The sequence below is a fragment of the Panthera pardus genome, unplaced genomic scaffold, assembly GCF_024362965.1.
Source record: "Panthera pardus isolate Hobbes unplaced genomic scaffold, ASM2436296v1 HiC_scaffold_8, whole genome shotgun sequence".
In the NCBI taxonomy this organism is placed as follows: Eukaryota; Metazoa; Chordata; class Mammalia; order Carnivora; family Felidae; genus Panthera; species Panthera pardus.
The window spans coordinates 52990376-53003470 of record NW_026527013.1 but is presented as its reverse complement, the minus strand read 5'-3'; the positions used below and the strand labels follow the sequence as shown (position 1 = coordinate 53003470).

Here is a 13095-nt window from a genome sequence, read left to right as displayed (position 1 = left end):
AGCAGCATCCCTGGCCTCTACTCACTAGATTCCAGTAGCACCCTCTCATCCATTCCCAGTCATGACAGACCAAAATATCTCTAGACATTGCCAGATATCCATTGGGAGGCAAAATGGTCCTTAGTTGAGAACTAACTGAAGAATAAGCACCTCGAACTGCCAAAGAATACAGCTCTCCGCTGAAAGCAATGCAATGAATTGCCTTGATATAGTAAGCCCCCCATCATGGGAGGTATGCAAGAAGAGGTGTCCTGGACCTCACTCCAAATTAGAAATACTCCTTTCTCAGTGGCAACTATTTACCTAAGTAGAACTTGCAGATATTGGTTTTAGATAAAAAGAGACCAATAGGTAGGGATCTCTGCTAATAGGAAGGGAAGGCAAGAGGAATTGGTGGGTTTGGAGAGATGCTAGACATTAAATGAGGCTCCCAGTGGCCTCACCTTCCCACTTTTCTAGCCATTTCAGCAATGCTGATTCACAGAAGGCGTGGAGCTCACTTGGATGGAAGAATTGGCCAGTGGTTAAGAACCTAAACTTTGTAAACCAGCTAATCTCTGCTCTAATCTTGTTTCTGCTCTAATTAGCTGGGCCAGATATTTCACTGCACCAAGTCTCCATTTTCCTCATCTCTAAAATAGGGTGGAAGCACCTAGTACAGTGCCTGACATATAGGACATACTCAACAATAGTAGCTGTTGTGTTTTCTTCCATTTCTGGGTAACACAATGATCCCAGAGCTGGCCCAGTTTGACTCAGAGGAATCATCTTTGACCTTGTTTTTCACTGTGGCAAAACCTGCCAATGGTCTTCCATAATTATTTCTCCTCTATTTAGTAACAGACTTCTATTTTTTAGCTGAATACACAGCTGCCTGGAGTACAGACTACATTTTCCAGACTCCTTTGTATCTAGGTATGGTCATGTGACTAAGTTCCGATGAAATGGAAACAGAAGTGTAGTTTGCAACTTACAAAAAGCAGCCCTAAAGGGAGGATGTATTCTTTTCTTTGGCCCTTCATTCTTCCAGCTGGACAGAATGTTGATAGGATGAACAGGGCTTAAGTAGCCTTGTTGGGACCATGAGGAAGAGTCAAAAAACGAGAACATTGAAGCAGCAATTTGGATGGAGCTGAGGTCTCTGATGACTATAAGAGCTGCCAAATAAGTCAGGGCTCTCCACTTCTGGGTAGCATAGGTTTTCTATCACACACAGCCAAACTAAATCTTAACTGATACACTACCCCTGACTTCAAGGAGTTCGTCAATTAACGTGAGAATAAAGACAAAAGATAAATGAACAGTATCAAAAATTAAAAAAAAAATTTTGAAACATTAAAAATTCTAGAATGTAACTGGGACAAAAATGATGACTGAGGTAAGATCAAAGCAGCTGACAGGACAGAGGAAGGAGAAACAGCCACTCTCAAGGTGGAGTATGGATGCCAAGAAGAACACTGGAGAAGGAGTGTTCTGTGAGCTGGGCTTTGAAGGATGAGTAGAAGTTCTCCAGGAGGAAGGCAGAAGAATTTAAGGATGAAGAGAAGAAAGAATGAAAGTACAGAGCTGAGTTCGAAGAATTGGGAGGGAATTGCCGGAATGGTGAGTCTTTACATCTCTATGCCTTTGCTTGTGCTGTTTCCCCCCTCTGGGGCACCATTTGCCTTAAAGCACCCCCTTGGGTGTCCCCACATCGCTTCTAACACTTCCCTTTACATCACCTAGCTTACTATTCTTTCTTTAGCTGATTCTCCCTAACTAAACAGGGAGCATGTCTAGAACATGGAAAGCGTCCACTATTTCTGTTTCTAAAGTGAGACACCGGTCACCATCAAGGGTACGTCTCATCCTTCATGGCGGGGGCAACACCTTTTCACTCACTGCCATTCTCCCATGCTGGCATCAGGCCGGCACATAACAGATCTCAAAAGAAGTTTGTTGGATGGACTCTGGAAAACCACATGGATGAGAGCCAGCAAGAGACACAGGAAGGAGGATCTAACTACAGAAGACATGGGCATATTTTTCATGAGGATGTCTAGACCAACACAAATTTGAGGTAAGATTTATGCTAATTGATGAATATTGATACCTTTCATGTAACTTTTCTACTTTTTGCTGGAAACTTTTTTTTTAATGTTTTTATTTATTTTTGAAGGAGAGAGAGAGAGAAAGAGACAGAGCATGAGCTGGGGAGGAGCAGAGACAGAGGGAGACACAGATTCCAAAGCAGGCTCCAGGCTCTGAGCTGCCAGTACAGAGCCTGATGCGGGTTCAAACTCATGAACTGTGAGATCAAGACCTGAGCCGAAGCTGGACGCTCAACCGGCTGAGCCACCCAGGCGCCCCTGGAAACTTTATTATTAGAAATTTCTCTCATGCTAATCCAAAAGATGAGTACAGATTCACACACAAGGATGCTTACTGCAACATCATTTATGATAGCCAGTATGAGGAAATAAATCTAACATTTGGAAATGAAATACATTATGGGATGGCTACAGAGTAGAATATCATGCGGTCATTGATAATCACATTTATGGAGCACCATTAGTTATACAGAAAAATGCTTATAATGAAATTAAATTTATAACAGATGTTGTTTGTGCAGGATGATTCTATTATCAGGTTTAGAATGAGGGTGAGTCTCTATTACGTTATGTTAACAATGGTTTCCTCTGGGTGGGAGGTGATGTTGATTATTCCTGGCATTTCCCCAGATATCAACAATGAGAGCATCTTAGTTTTGTAACAGGGAAAAAAGCAGGAACGAACTGCATTCATTTTTCAAAACAAAATAGAGGTATTCCACTGGAAAAAAGTGTTTTCAAAGGAAACTCTTCCACATTCTTAACACAGCTTTTATTTTCTTTAGTGAAAAGTGAGAGTTTGGGATTCCTTTCTTGATGGATTCTAAAGTGCCTCACCCACCACTCCCTATTCCCAACTGTTTTACTCGCTGGGGATCCTTGGCGCTGGATGCTTATTTTAGTCAAGTAAGTCTGAATATTAATTTATTTGCTCCAATTACACAAGAGAGGTGCCATGCATGAAGTACCCCAAGTGCAGCAGATTCTCACCGAATCTGGCCAAGGCATAATTTCCATAAAACACCCAGACTTGGGTGTCAATGCTACTGACACATGGTGCAGAAAGCAGACTGCAAATAGCAAAATCCTGTTATGAACTCAGTGCTGCAGGAACATGTCTGACTTCGAATCGAGGGCAGTGCTGGGTTAAGAGTTAGTCTCTGGATAAGAAGCAAGAGGCAGATGAGAGCACCCCTGAAGAGTTTTCTGGGGGTGCAGGCACATATTCAAATGTCTCACAGAGTCAGGGAGGGAAAGTTAATAAGAATGGGGGACTAGGGGCACCTGGGTGGCTCAGTCGGTTAAGCGTCTGACTTCAGCTCAGCTCATGATCTCACGGTCTGTGAGTTCGAGCCCCACGTCGGGCTCTGTCCTGAGAGCTCAGAGCCTGGAGCCTACTTTTGATTGTGTCTCCCTCTCTCTCTGCCCCTTCCCTGTTTGCTCTCAGTCTCTGTCTCTCTCTCTCAAAAATAATAAACAATAAAAAATTTAAAAAAATAAGAACAGGGGACTGTGTGTGGAGCAAGAGGGAGTGGCGGGGACTGGGGCACCCTGGAGGGTATATTCTTTGCTCAGATGCCACCAACTGCTGTAGACCCAGATCTGCCTATTTTTAAAATGAAGCATAAAAGCTGGATTTGTACACGAAATCTTTTAGTTTTAAAATGCCAACTATTCAATTGTTTTATTTGTTTTCTTGAGCACTTGAATGCAGGTCAAGCAAAAACAAATTCTGAGGGCATGACCTGTGTGAGCCCCAAGCTGGAAATGTCAAGCTAGTTCATAGGGAATCCGGAATGCCAAATATAAGATAATGACCCTAGAAATGACCCTGGAATAGACTCCTTGTGGGGGTATTTGCCCAGCTCACCAGCTTCCTTCTCTGAGGACCATCATCCACCTAGGGGTGGGCCCCTGGCAGGGTAAATCTGATCCTTAGACATGTGTTTGGACTAGGGGATGTCCTCTGACCCGGAAGGGCCAAGTCCCATTCTCTCTTCTGGAAAACTGGGACTGGGGTTGTACAGCCAAGAGAGTCTGTTGGTCTCATGAACTGAAGTGACAAGAAAGTGGGGGCCACGGCTGCCACTGAGGAGCAGTGTTGCTCATCTGCAGGCATGCTGAAGTAGAGGAAGGGAGAGAAGAAGGCAGGGGACAAATGAAATGGCTCCAGTGCTGCAATAACTGACCTCTCCATGCACAATAATGAATCTAGACCTTTCCCTCACACCACACACAAAAACTAACTCAAACTGACATTAGTCCTAAATGTAACGGCTAAACCTCTTAAAACTATCAGAAGAAATCATAAGAGAAAAGCTTCGAGACCTAGAGTTAGCCGAAGATTTCTTAGATACAACACCAGAGGTACAACCCATACAGAGAAAAATTGCTAAGATAGACTTCGTCAAAATTTAAAACTCTTATGTTTCAAAAGGTACCACTAAGAAAGGAAAAAGCTACAGAATGGGAGAAAATATTTGTACATCATATATCTGATAGATTGTATGTCTGATGTATCCAGAATATTTGGAGAATTCTTCCAACTCAATAAGACAAATAACCCAATTTAAAAATGGGCAAAGGATCTGAATAGACAGTTCACTGAAGAAGGTACAGGAGTGGTTCAGAAGCTTGTGGAAAGATGCTCCACACCACTGGTCATCAGGGAAATGCAAGTCAAAATCACAATGAGACACCACTTCACGTCTACTCGATGACTATACTTTTAAAAGACAGATAATAATGATAAGACTCTGGCGAAATTAGGATCCTCATATACTGCTGGTGGGAATGTAAAATGGTGCATCCACTGTGGAAAAGTCTGGTAGTTTCTCAAACAGTTAAACATAGTTATCATAATAACAAGTGGTTCCACACCGAGATTTCTACTCAAGAGATCCACACACAGATTTGCATGTGACTATTTCTAGCATTATTAATAATAGCCGAAAAGTAGAAACAACCCAGATTTTCATCAACTGGTGAATGGATAATCAAAAGACGGTATAACCATGCAATGGAATGTTAGTTGTCAATTAAAAAAAAAAAAAACAAGTACTGATGCATGCTATAGCAAGGATAAATTGCAAAACCAAAATGCTAACTCCTAAAGAAGGTAGACACAAAAGGCAACACACTGTATGATTCCACTCACGTAAAAAGTCCACAATAGGATATCCATAGAGACAGAAAGTAGATTAGTGGTTGCCCGAAACTAGACGTGGAAACAGGAAGGAATCTTTGAGAGTCATGGCAATGCCCTAAAATTGAATTCTGATGATGATTGTATAACTCTGGAAATTTACTAACAATAATTGAATTGTATGATTTACTTAGAATGGGTGAATTTCATAGTATGTAAATTATATCTCAAAAAAGTTGATTAAAAAAAATTCAGTAGTTTAAGCAAGGGGCTGTCTAGGTTTCCATATCTCTGTTTTAAAAACCTATCTTCATACACTAGTATTGCTCCCTAAAAATACCTACCAGGCACTAGGATTTTTTTTTAAAGGGGAGTAAAGAATGTTAGGCAATTAAGGATGAAACTAAGGTGGATCCTAACGGACCACTAGAGTTGGGCCACAGTTTTGACTCTGAGCTTCCCAGGAGCCAGAACAAAGAAGAAAACAGGATCAATTACAAGATTCTAGTGTTGTTTGCATGAAAGCAAAATAGTTGCTTAACAGAAAGACAGCTTTAGCTGGAACTGAGTTTTAGATAAAAGAAATCTCGTGGTTTCTTGTGGAAGGGGCACAATGTTACACATAACTTCTTAATCCTTAGAAGTGGAATGGACGTGACTGAGTGACATCACCCCTCTCCTCCTGTGCCTCTGTGATCTTCTCTCATTGATAACTTGGCTTAAGACTTTGGGAGGTTGGACTTGTTTGTCTCTGCTTCCCATGCCCTACCCCTGGTGGGACAGGCTGGGATACTGAAATGAGGCCAGGGATGGGACACTGAAGGATGATTACCACTAAATGGTAAACAGAGGAGTATAAAAATCTCAGCTCCATTCTCTCTTACTCTCTGGCCTTGAAAAGCAATGAACAAAAAGAAAAGTAAGATTTCAAAGGTTTCCTACATACCAGCATTGGGCTAGGAGGGTTTCCATGTTGCTTCACTGAATCCGCACACTGACTTTATGATAAAGGGATCATTTTTTTTTCTTCCATTTTAATGGTGTGGAAACAGAGATTTCTGGAGTTTATGGGGCTTGGTGCCCTGCACTAAGGTCCAAAAATGACTGAAGACCAAGTTCGCTAAAGGCCCAAGTGATACCCACCTTCTAGGATATTTGAGTGGGCTTCAGACCTCCTGCTCTAGCTCACTCACCTTTTCACTCTAGTAAGAGAGAAGTGAATAGACACTTTAAATAAAGATTTCATGGAATTGGAACTATGAACATCTGTGCTAACATTAGACAAAGACACTGCACACACCACCGGGCCCAGCATACACACACGTATCATTTCAGGACATGATGAATAATGTTTTATTTTTGTTCCAAATCCCTGGAGATTAAGCCTTGAGAAAGGCACTTTCGATGATCAAAGTTATCCAGTCTGTTCTCTTCTTGAGAGAGAGAAAAAAAGAAGTATTTATGATATTGAGGTAAATAAAAGAGCTGGCAGAAGAGAAAGGAGAAGTAGATGAGATGTTTATAAGAGAGTGCTCCTAGGTAATTGGGAGTTTCTTTAATGTCTGTCTCCTTCAGTCAAGTGACCTCACTGCAGCAGTCATCCCAGGACCACACCTGGGGCTCCTCAGCGCCACCTGCTGGCCAAGCCCCCTACTGGTGCTGGGGCCAGGCTTGTGTCTAGCTAGACTGAGGTATGTGTGTATGGGGGCATTGGTGAGAGTGAACCATTCTGGCTGCTCGTTCCATTCTCATATGCATTCATTTATTCATCCATCCACCCACCCATCCACCTACCCACCCACCCATCCTCCCTTCCTTCCACCTATCCATCCATCCATCCAAAAAATCCTTACTGAGGCATCAGGTACAGAAGTTATTACAGGTAAAGAATAGATACAACCCCAGTCCTCATGAAGCTTATGGCCTATATCAGTGGTTCTCAACCCTGGGTACCTGGAGACCTCTTAAAACATACTGGCACATCTGGTTCAGGGGGGATTGAGTACAGTCACTTTTCCCTATTTTTCTGCCAAATACAATGAAAAACCCTGAACATTATACTTAAACATAAGACAAGTCTAAAAGGTGGAGAGGCAAAGGCAGACCAGCTAGGAATCCCAGGACCCAAAGAATGACACAGTATGAGTTCCCTGGGCTCTTGTTTGGCCCTATATATCTGAGACTTCGAGCTAAAAAGACAGGAAAGGGGCAGCCTAGCAAAATAGAAAACTTCTAGATGAAAATTGCTCTATTTGCAGCCAAACACCACAGAAAACACCAGAGCCGCGTTCCCATCCTGGCTAGCAGAGGCTGGGTGGAGCCAAGATGTCCCCCCTTGCCAGGCTACAAAGTAACCTGACCTTCCTGCTGGAGTGGTGGTCCTACAGTCCCTCGGAGGGACTTTCATCCTCCTCAGGCAGAGACAGGCCCTGTACCCCATCCCTCCAGAGTCAGTGGAGGCCACATGCGGAACAGTAAGGAGGCACCTCTACCCCTCCCAGCCAGGGAGTTATTCCTGGAGGCCTGGTAGGGAGCCAGAACTTCCCCGGCCTCATAAGTAATGAAGAACCCTCCCTCTTCAGATGTCACAGAAGCTGAGCAGGGAACCTGGACTTCTACCCCCACCTGGAAGTAATGAGGCAGTACACCCTCCTCCCACTGCCCCCTGCTTCCCCTGCCAAAGAGGTGTCTCATAAAACAGAAAACTTAATATGATCCAGAGTCTCAAATGCACCCCTAAAATGCATGCATTTTAGTTGAAAATCATTTCTCATATGGAAAACTGGGAAGACTTTATATCAAATTTTTTTTTAAAGCAATCATGATACCACTGCCAAGATGACAGGGATGCTAGGATGAGCCGACAAACGTTTTAGAGTAACCATCATAAAAATGCTTCAATGTGCAAATGGGACCATGCTTGCAACACATGAAAAAATAGAAAATCTGGGCAAAGAAACAGAAGAAGAAGGAAAAAAAAGAACCAAATGGAAATTTTAGAACTGAAAAATCTGGTAACTGAAATAAAAACTCAATGGTTGGGCTCAACATCAGGATGGAGGAAACAGAGGAAAGAATCAGTAATTGGAAGACATAGAAACAACCCAATCTGAACATCAGAAGGAAAACAGTCTAGAAGAAAAAAAAAAAAAAAGAACAGAGCCCCAGGGATCTGTGGGACTGTATAACAAAAGACCTCACATTCATGTAGTCATAGTCCTGGAAGTTGACAAGAAAAAGAGTGGGGATGAAAACGTACCTGAATAAATAGTGGCTGAAAACTCCCTACATTTGGTAAGAGACATAAACCTACAGAATCAAGAAGCTGGGTAAACCTCAAACAGGATAACCCTCTCTCAAAACCCACACCAGGACACATTAAACTTTGGAAAACTAAAGGAAAAAGTCTTAAAAGCAGCCAGAGAAAAACACCTGACTATGAGAAAGACAGTAGATTTATCACCAGAAAATATGGAGATGCAAAGGAAGTGATGCAATATTTTCAGATGCCAAAGGAAAAGAAATGTCAACTCAGAATCTCACACTTGGTGACAATACCCTTACGGAATGACAGGAAATCAATACATATCCAAAAGAAGAACTTGTATAAGTTCTTCCAAAAGAAGAATTTGTATAAGTTCTTCCAAAAGAAGAACTTGTATGCTAAAAACTACAGAATGCTGATGAAAGAAATAAAGGATCTAAATAAATGGGGAGATACGCAGTGCTCACGGATTAGAAGATTCAGCATAGTAAATGTGTCAACTCTCCCCAAATCAATGTACAGATTTAATGGCATTCCTATCCAAATCTCAGCAAGATGCCTTGTAGATACAGAGGAGACCATTCTAAAATTTATAGGGAAAGACAAAGGAACTGGAATAGGTAAAATTATTTTTTAAAAGAAGAATAAAATGGGAGCAATCTGACTACCTGATATTAAGACGGATTATATAGCTACAATAATCAAGACCATAGCATTGGTGGAGGGGTAGACACAGACCAATGGAACAGAACAGAGAACCAAGAAACACACCTGCACAAATATGCCCAGGAGATTTTTGACACAGGTGCAAAATCAATTTACCTGGAGAAAAGGTGTGTTCAACAGATGGAGTTAGACCAGTTGGATATCCATAGGCAAAAAAGAAAATGGACCCTCACTCGGAACCTCATACTTCATAAGAAATTGAACCCAAAGTGGTTCACAGACTTAAATGTAAAACATGAAACCATAAACCTTTTAGAAAAATTTATTAGAGGAAATCTTCAGGGTCCAGGGCTAAGCAAAGAGTTCTTAGACTTGACACCAAAAGCGTGACCCATAAAGAGAAAAACTGATGAACTGGATGGATCTCTCCTTCTGTGATTTACCTACTCCCATTATAATCTTTGCTGCATCAATGTGTTTTTTGTACCATCATTTACTTGATGTATATTTTTAACAGATCCACTTTTTTTTTAAAGCTCAAGTTTATTTTACTACCACATATGAAAAGCCAGTCTTCTGTTTTTGTTTTTTGTTGGTTTTTTTTTTTGCCATTTACTAGAAGCTTTATATTAAAATAAATAGGATGACAACAAAACAATGTGATTAAATTCTAGCCAGATATTTTGAGGAAGGTTCTTCATTAAAAAAAAAAAAAAGATGAATACTTGCAATATAGGTATTAAAGATCTACCTCTACTAAATTGAGACTCTCCTGCAAGTAATCAGAAGAAATGAAAACCAACGTGACTCAATATTAATCAACACCGTGACGGTGTGCAATTTATAGTCACTTCAGGTACCACCTAAAATGTGGTAAGCACTGTTTTAAATCTCATCACACCATCATTACGCTCCTAAATGCCTTTAAGGAAAAGTCCAAATTCTTTAGGCTGCTGGCATGATGTTGTATACTCCAATAATAATGAAACCACTGTCCCCAGACACCCCAAGTTCTTTCAGCCTTCAAGCTCGACACATGTTATTCCCTCCTTGTGGAAGAGGATGTACCTTCAGAGCGGGGACCTCATTTTCGTACACTATTCTCTCCTTCGGGGCCTACCTCAGAGCCTGCCTGCAACAACCAGGTGAGGAGGATGAAAAGGAGAAAGAGAGGGATGGAAAGTCGATAAAGAAGATGGGAAGAAAAGAAGGGAGGAAGACAGGAAGGAAGAAAAGGATGGAGGAAGGAAGGAAGATGATGAACTTCTCTTTTCAAAGTTTGTTTGTTTGTTTATGTAATCTCTACACCCAATGTGGGGCTTGAACCCATGACCCTGAGATCAAGAGTCACATTCTCTTCTGACTGAGTCAGCCAGGCACCACTGAACTTCTATTTATCATACAAAACTCATGTTAAAATTTCCTTCCTCTTTGAAGCTTTTTTATATCCTTTAGCCACATGTAAACATTTCTTCCTGCGGATTTCCACAGTATTGTTTCCATATCTCCATTAAGGCATTTAATGTTCTGTATTCTAATGGATGGATGGATGGATGGATGGATGGATGAGTGAGAGAATGAATGAATGAATGAATGAATGAATGAATTAATTAATTAATTAATTCAGGTATCCTTCACTTAGACTTTGATCCTTATAAGGGCAGGGACAATATGATATTCACCTATTATTCCAGTACCTAGCCCATAGGTTCTTAACTGTGGCTGCACACTGGAATCCTACAGGGAGACTTAACAAACCAAAAACCACTAATGTCTGGTTCCCACCCTCACAAATGATTCTGATTTTGATTGGCGTGTGGTCTGAGTATCAGGATTTTTGAAAACTCTTCAGATTCAGCCAAGACTATGAACCATTGCCTAATCCAAAGCTGAATGGCAGGAGGAGCTGAGTAAATGATGAATGAGTGAATGGATGAATTCTTTTTTTTTTTTTTTTTTTTTTTTTTTTTAAATTTTTTTTTTCAACGTTTTTTATTTATTTTTGGGACAGAGAGAGACAGAGCATGAACGGGGGAGGGGCAGAGAGAGAGAGGGAGACACAGAATCGGAAACAGGCTCCAGGCTCCGAGCCATCAGCCCAGAGCCTGACGCGGGGCTCGAACTCACGGGCCGCGAGATCGTGACCTGGCTGAAGTCGGACGCTTAACCGACTGCGCCACCCAGGCGCCCCGGATGAATTCTTTTTAACACATCACAATCCTGACCTAATGTGACCATTTTCAGGGCTTCTTGTTATGCTAATTCATTAATATATTCAGGAACTATTAATTAAGCAATGATGCAGTACCAGGTGTTATGCTAGGCCAAGCTGCTGGAGATGGAAACATGAGTAAGGCTCCCACTTCTCCCCCTGTTCCAATGTGCCTTTGGGAAGGCTGGGGCTGTGTCCTTGTTCATCCAAGAACTTTCTGTCCTGCTGGTTAATTGGCCAGTACCAACAGCAATCATCTCCCCAGTGACTGACTGCAAACCTTACATGTGGCTGCTTCCTTCTGCAAATGTAAGGACAGACTCTATAAATTCCCAGAGAGAAACTTCCTGGAGTGTATGTGTGAGTCAACAGACCAAAAAGAAAGTGGTCCTGTCTAGATGTCTCCAAGCACTGCAGAAGTGACAGGTGAGTCTCTCAGGTGAAACCCTGTCCTACTCAAATAAACTTCCTTCCTGGTGTGTAGTTACACAAAGAAAATCTAAGGCCCTAGGGTAGGGTATTAAAATCTGAACTACCCCACAGTTAATGGGAATTTCCTTCCCAACTGCTGGCCTCTCGTACTTAGAGCTGCTTTAAGATTTGCACCACAGATTGCTAAAAAGCAGAGATAATGGCCATTTGGGCCACTGCTGCTCTGGTTCAGACGTAGATAATATCTCTGCTCAACTGTTTAACAGCTTCCTAAATAGTCATCCTGATTCTGATCTGGGTCCCCTCAACCCAGAAGCCACATAATCTTTCTAAAAAACCACACATCCAATCACCTCTTTCTCCCAATGAAACTCTAATGGCTTGCCATGGCTGCCAGGCCACAAATAGGACACACAGGATAACCCCCACCTCCCCATTTGGCAACCCAAATGAAACTGGGCTGTCTTGTGTCCAGTCTAACCATGGTACTGCATTCAGAAGAGATTCAAGTCCAACATCCAGGAAGAAAACAGCTGGAAAATAACTTAAACATTTACCAAAGATTCTAAGAGAGGTAAAATCAAAAACAAAAACAAAAACAAAACAAAACAACTCCCACAGCACCTCTTCTCCCATCCATTACCCTACTGTGCCACTTCCTGTGTCAGCTGCTTGCCAGCAAATCTCCCTTTCTCCCTTCAAAAACCGTAGCTTGCATTTGTTCCCTCTTCGCATTTTTTCTATCTTCCACACACCAATCTCTCTGACCTAGCTGAAGGGCACCTTGCACTTCTAATATAAATCCACTTCGCTTTCTTGGTGCCTTGTCTTCTTTGCCCATTACTCCGATCAGCACCACAGAAGCCCCAAAGAGAAGTACTCAAAACCATAGTCTACTCTGGAAACCGAGGGAGAGGGCCAGGCAGTGTGGCGCATTGCATGTTAAAACCTTTGACCTCACACAAGAGCCTTTTCCATCGGGACCCAACTTCCCTCTTGGATACTCCACTTTGTCTCCACAGGCCTGGCTCTTGCACACCCTCATACCTTTGCAAATGCTGTTCTCTCTGCCTGGGCTGCCTGTTCCTCTCTTCTCCACCTGGCAATACACTCAATTAATTCTTTACAACCAGCTCTGATGTCACTTCCTTTAAGGCTGAGTTCTACTAGACGGGGCTCCTTGGCTTCCTTCCCTAGGTTTTTTCTGAACTTTGTACAGACCTCTGTTGTAACCCTTGTCAAGCTGGGTTGTAATACCTTAATTACTGATCAGACTTTTTCATTA

The 13095-nt window shown here is 42.0% G+C and overlaps 1 protein-coding gene across 4 annotated transcripts in view; it reads right to left on the bottom strand.

The window, feature by feature from the left end:
- Positions 1-13095, bottom strand: part of HRH1 (histamine receptor H1) — a 78738-nt gene that overhangs the window by 7890 nt on the left and 57753 nt on the right. Inside the window, exon 1 of one of the 4 annotated variants that reach the window (XM_019428146.2) lies at positions 12858-12953. The exons of the other annotated variants lie outside the window; for them this stretch is intronic. The gene's annotated coding sequence lies outside the window, so the exon portion shown is untranslated. Of the gene's footprint in view, positions 1-12857; positions 12954-13095 lie in introns of those variants that run through there. 4 annotated transcript variants of the gene reach the window in all.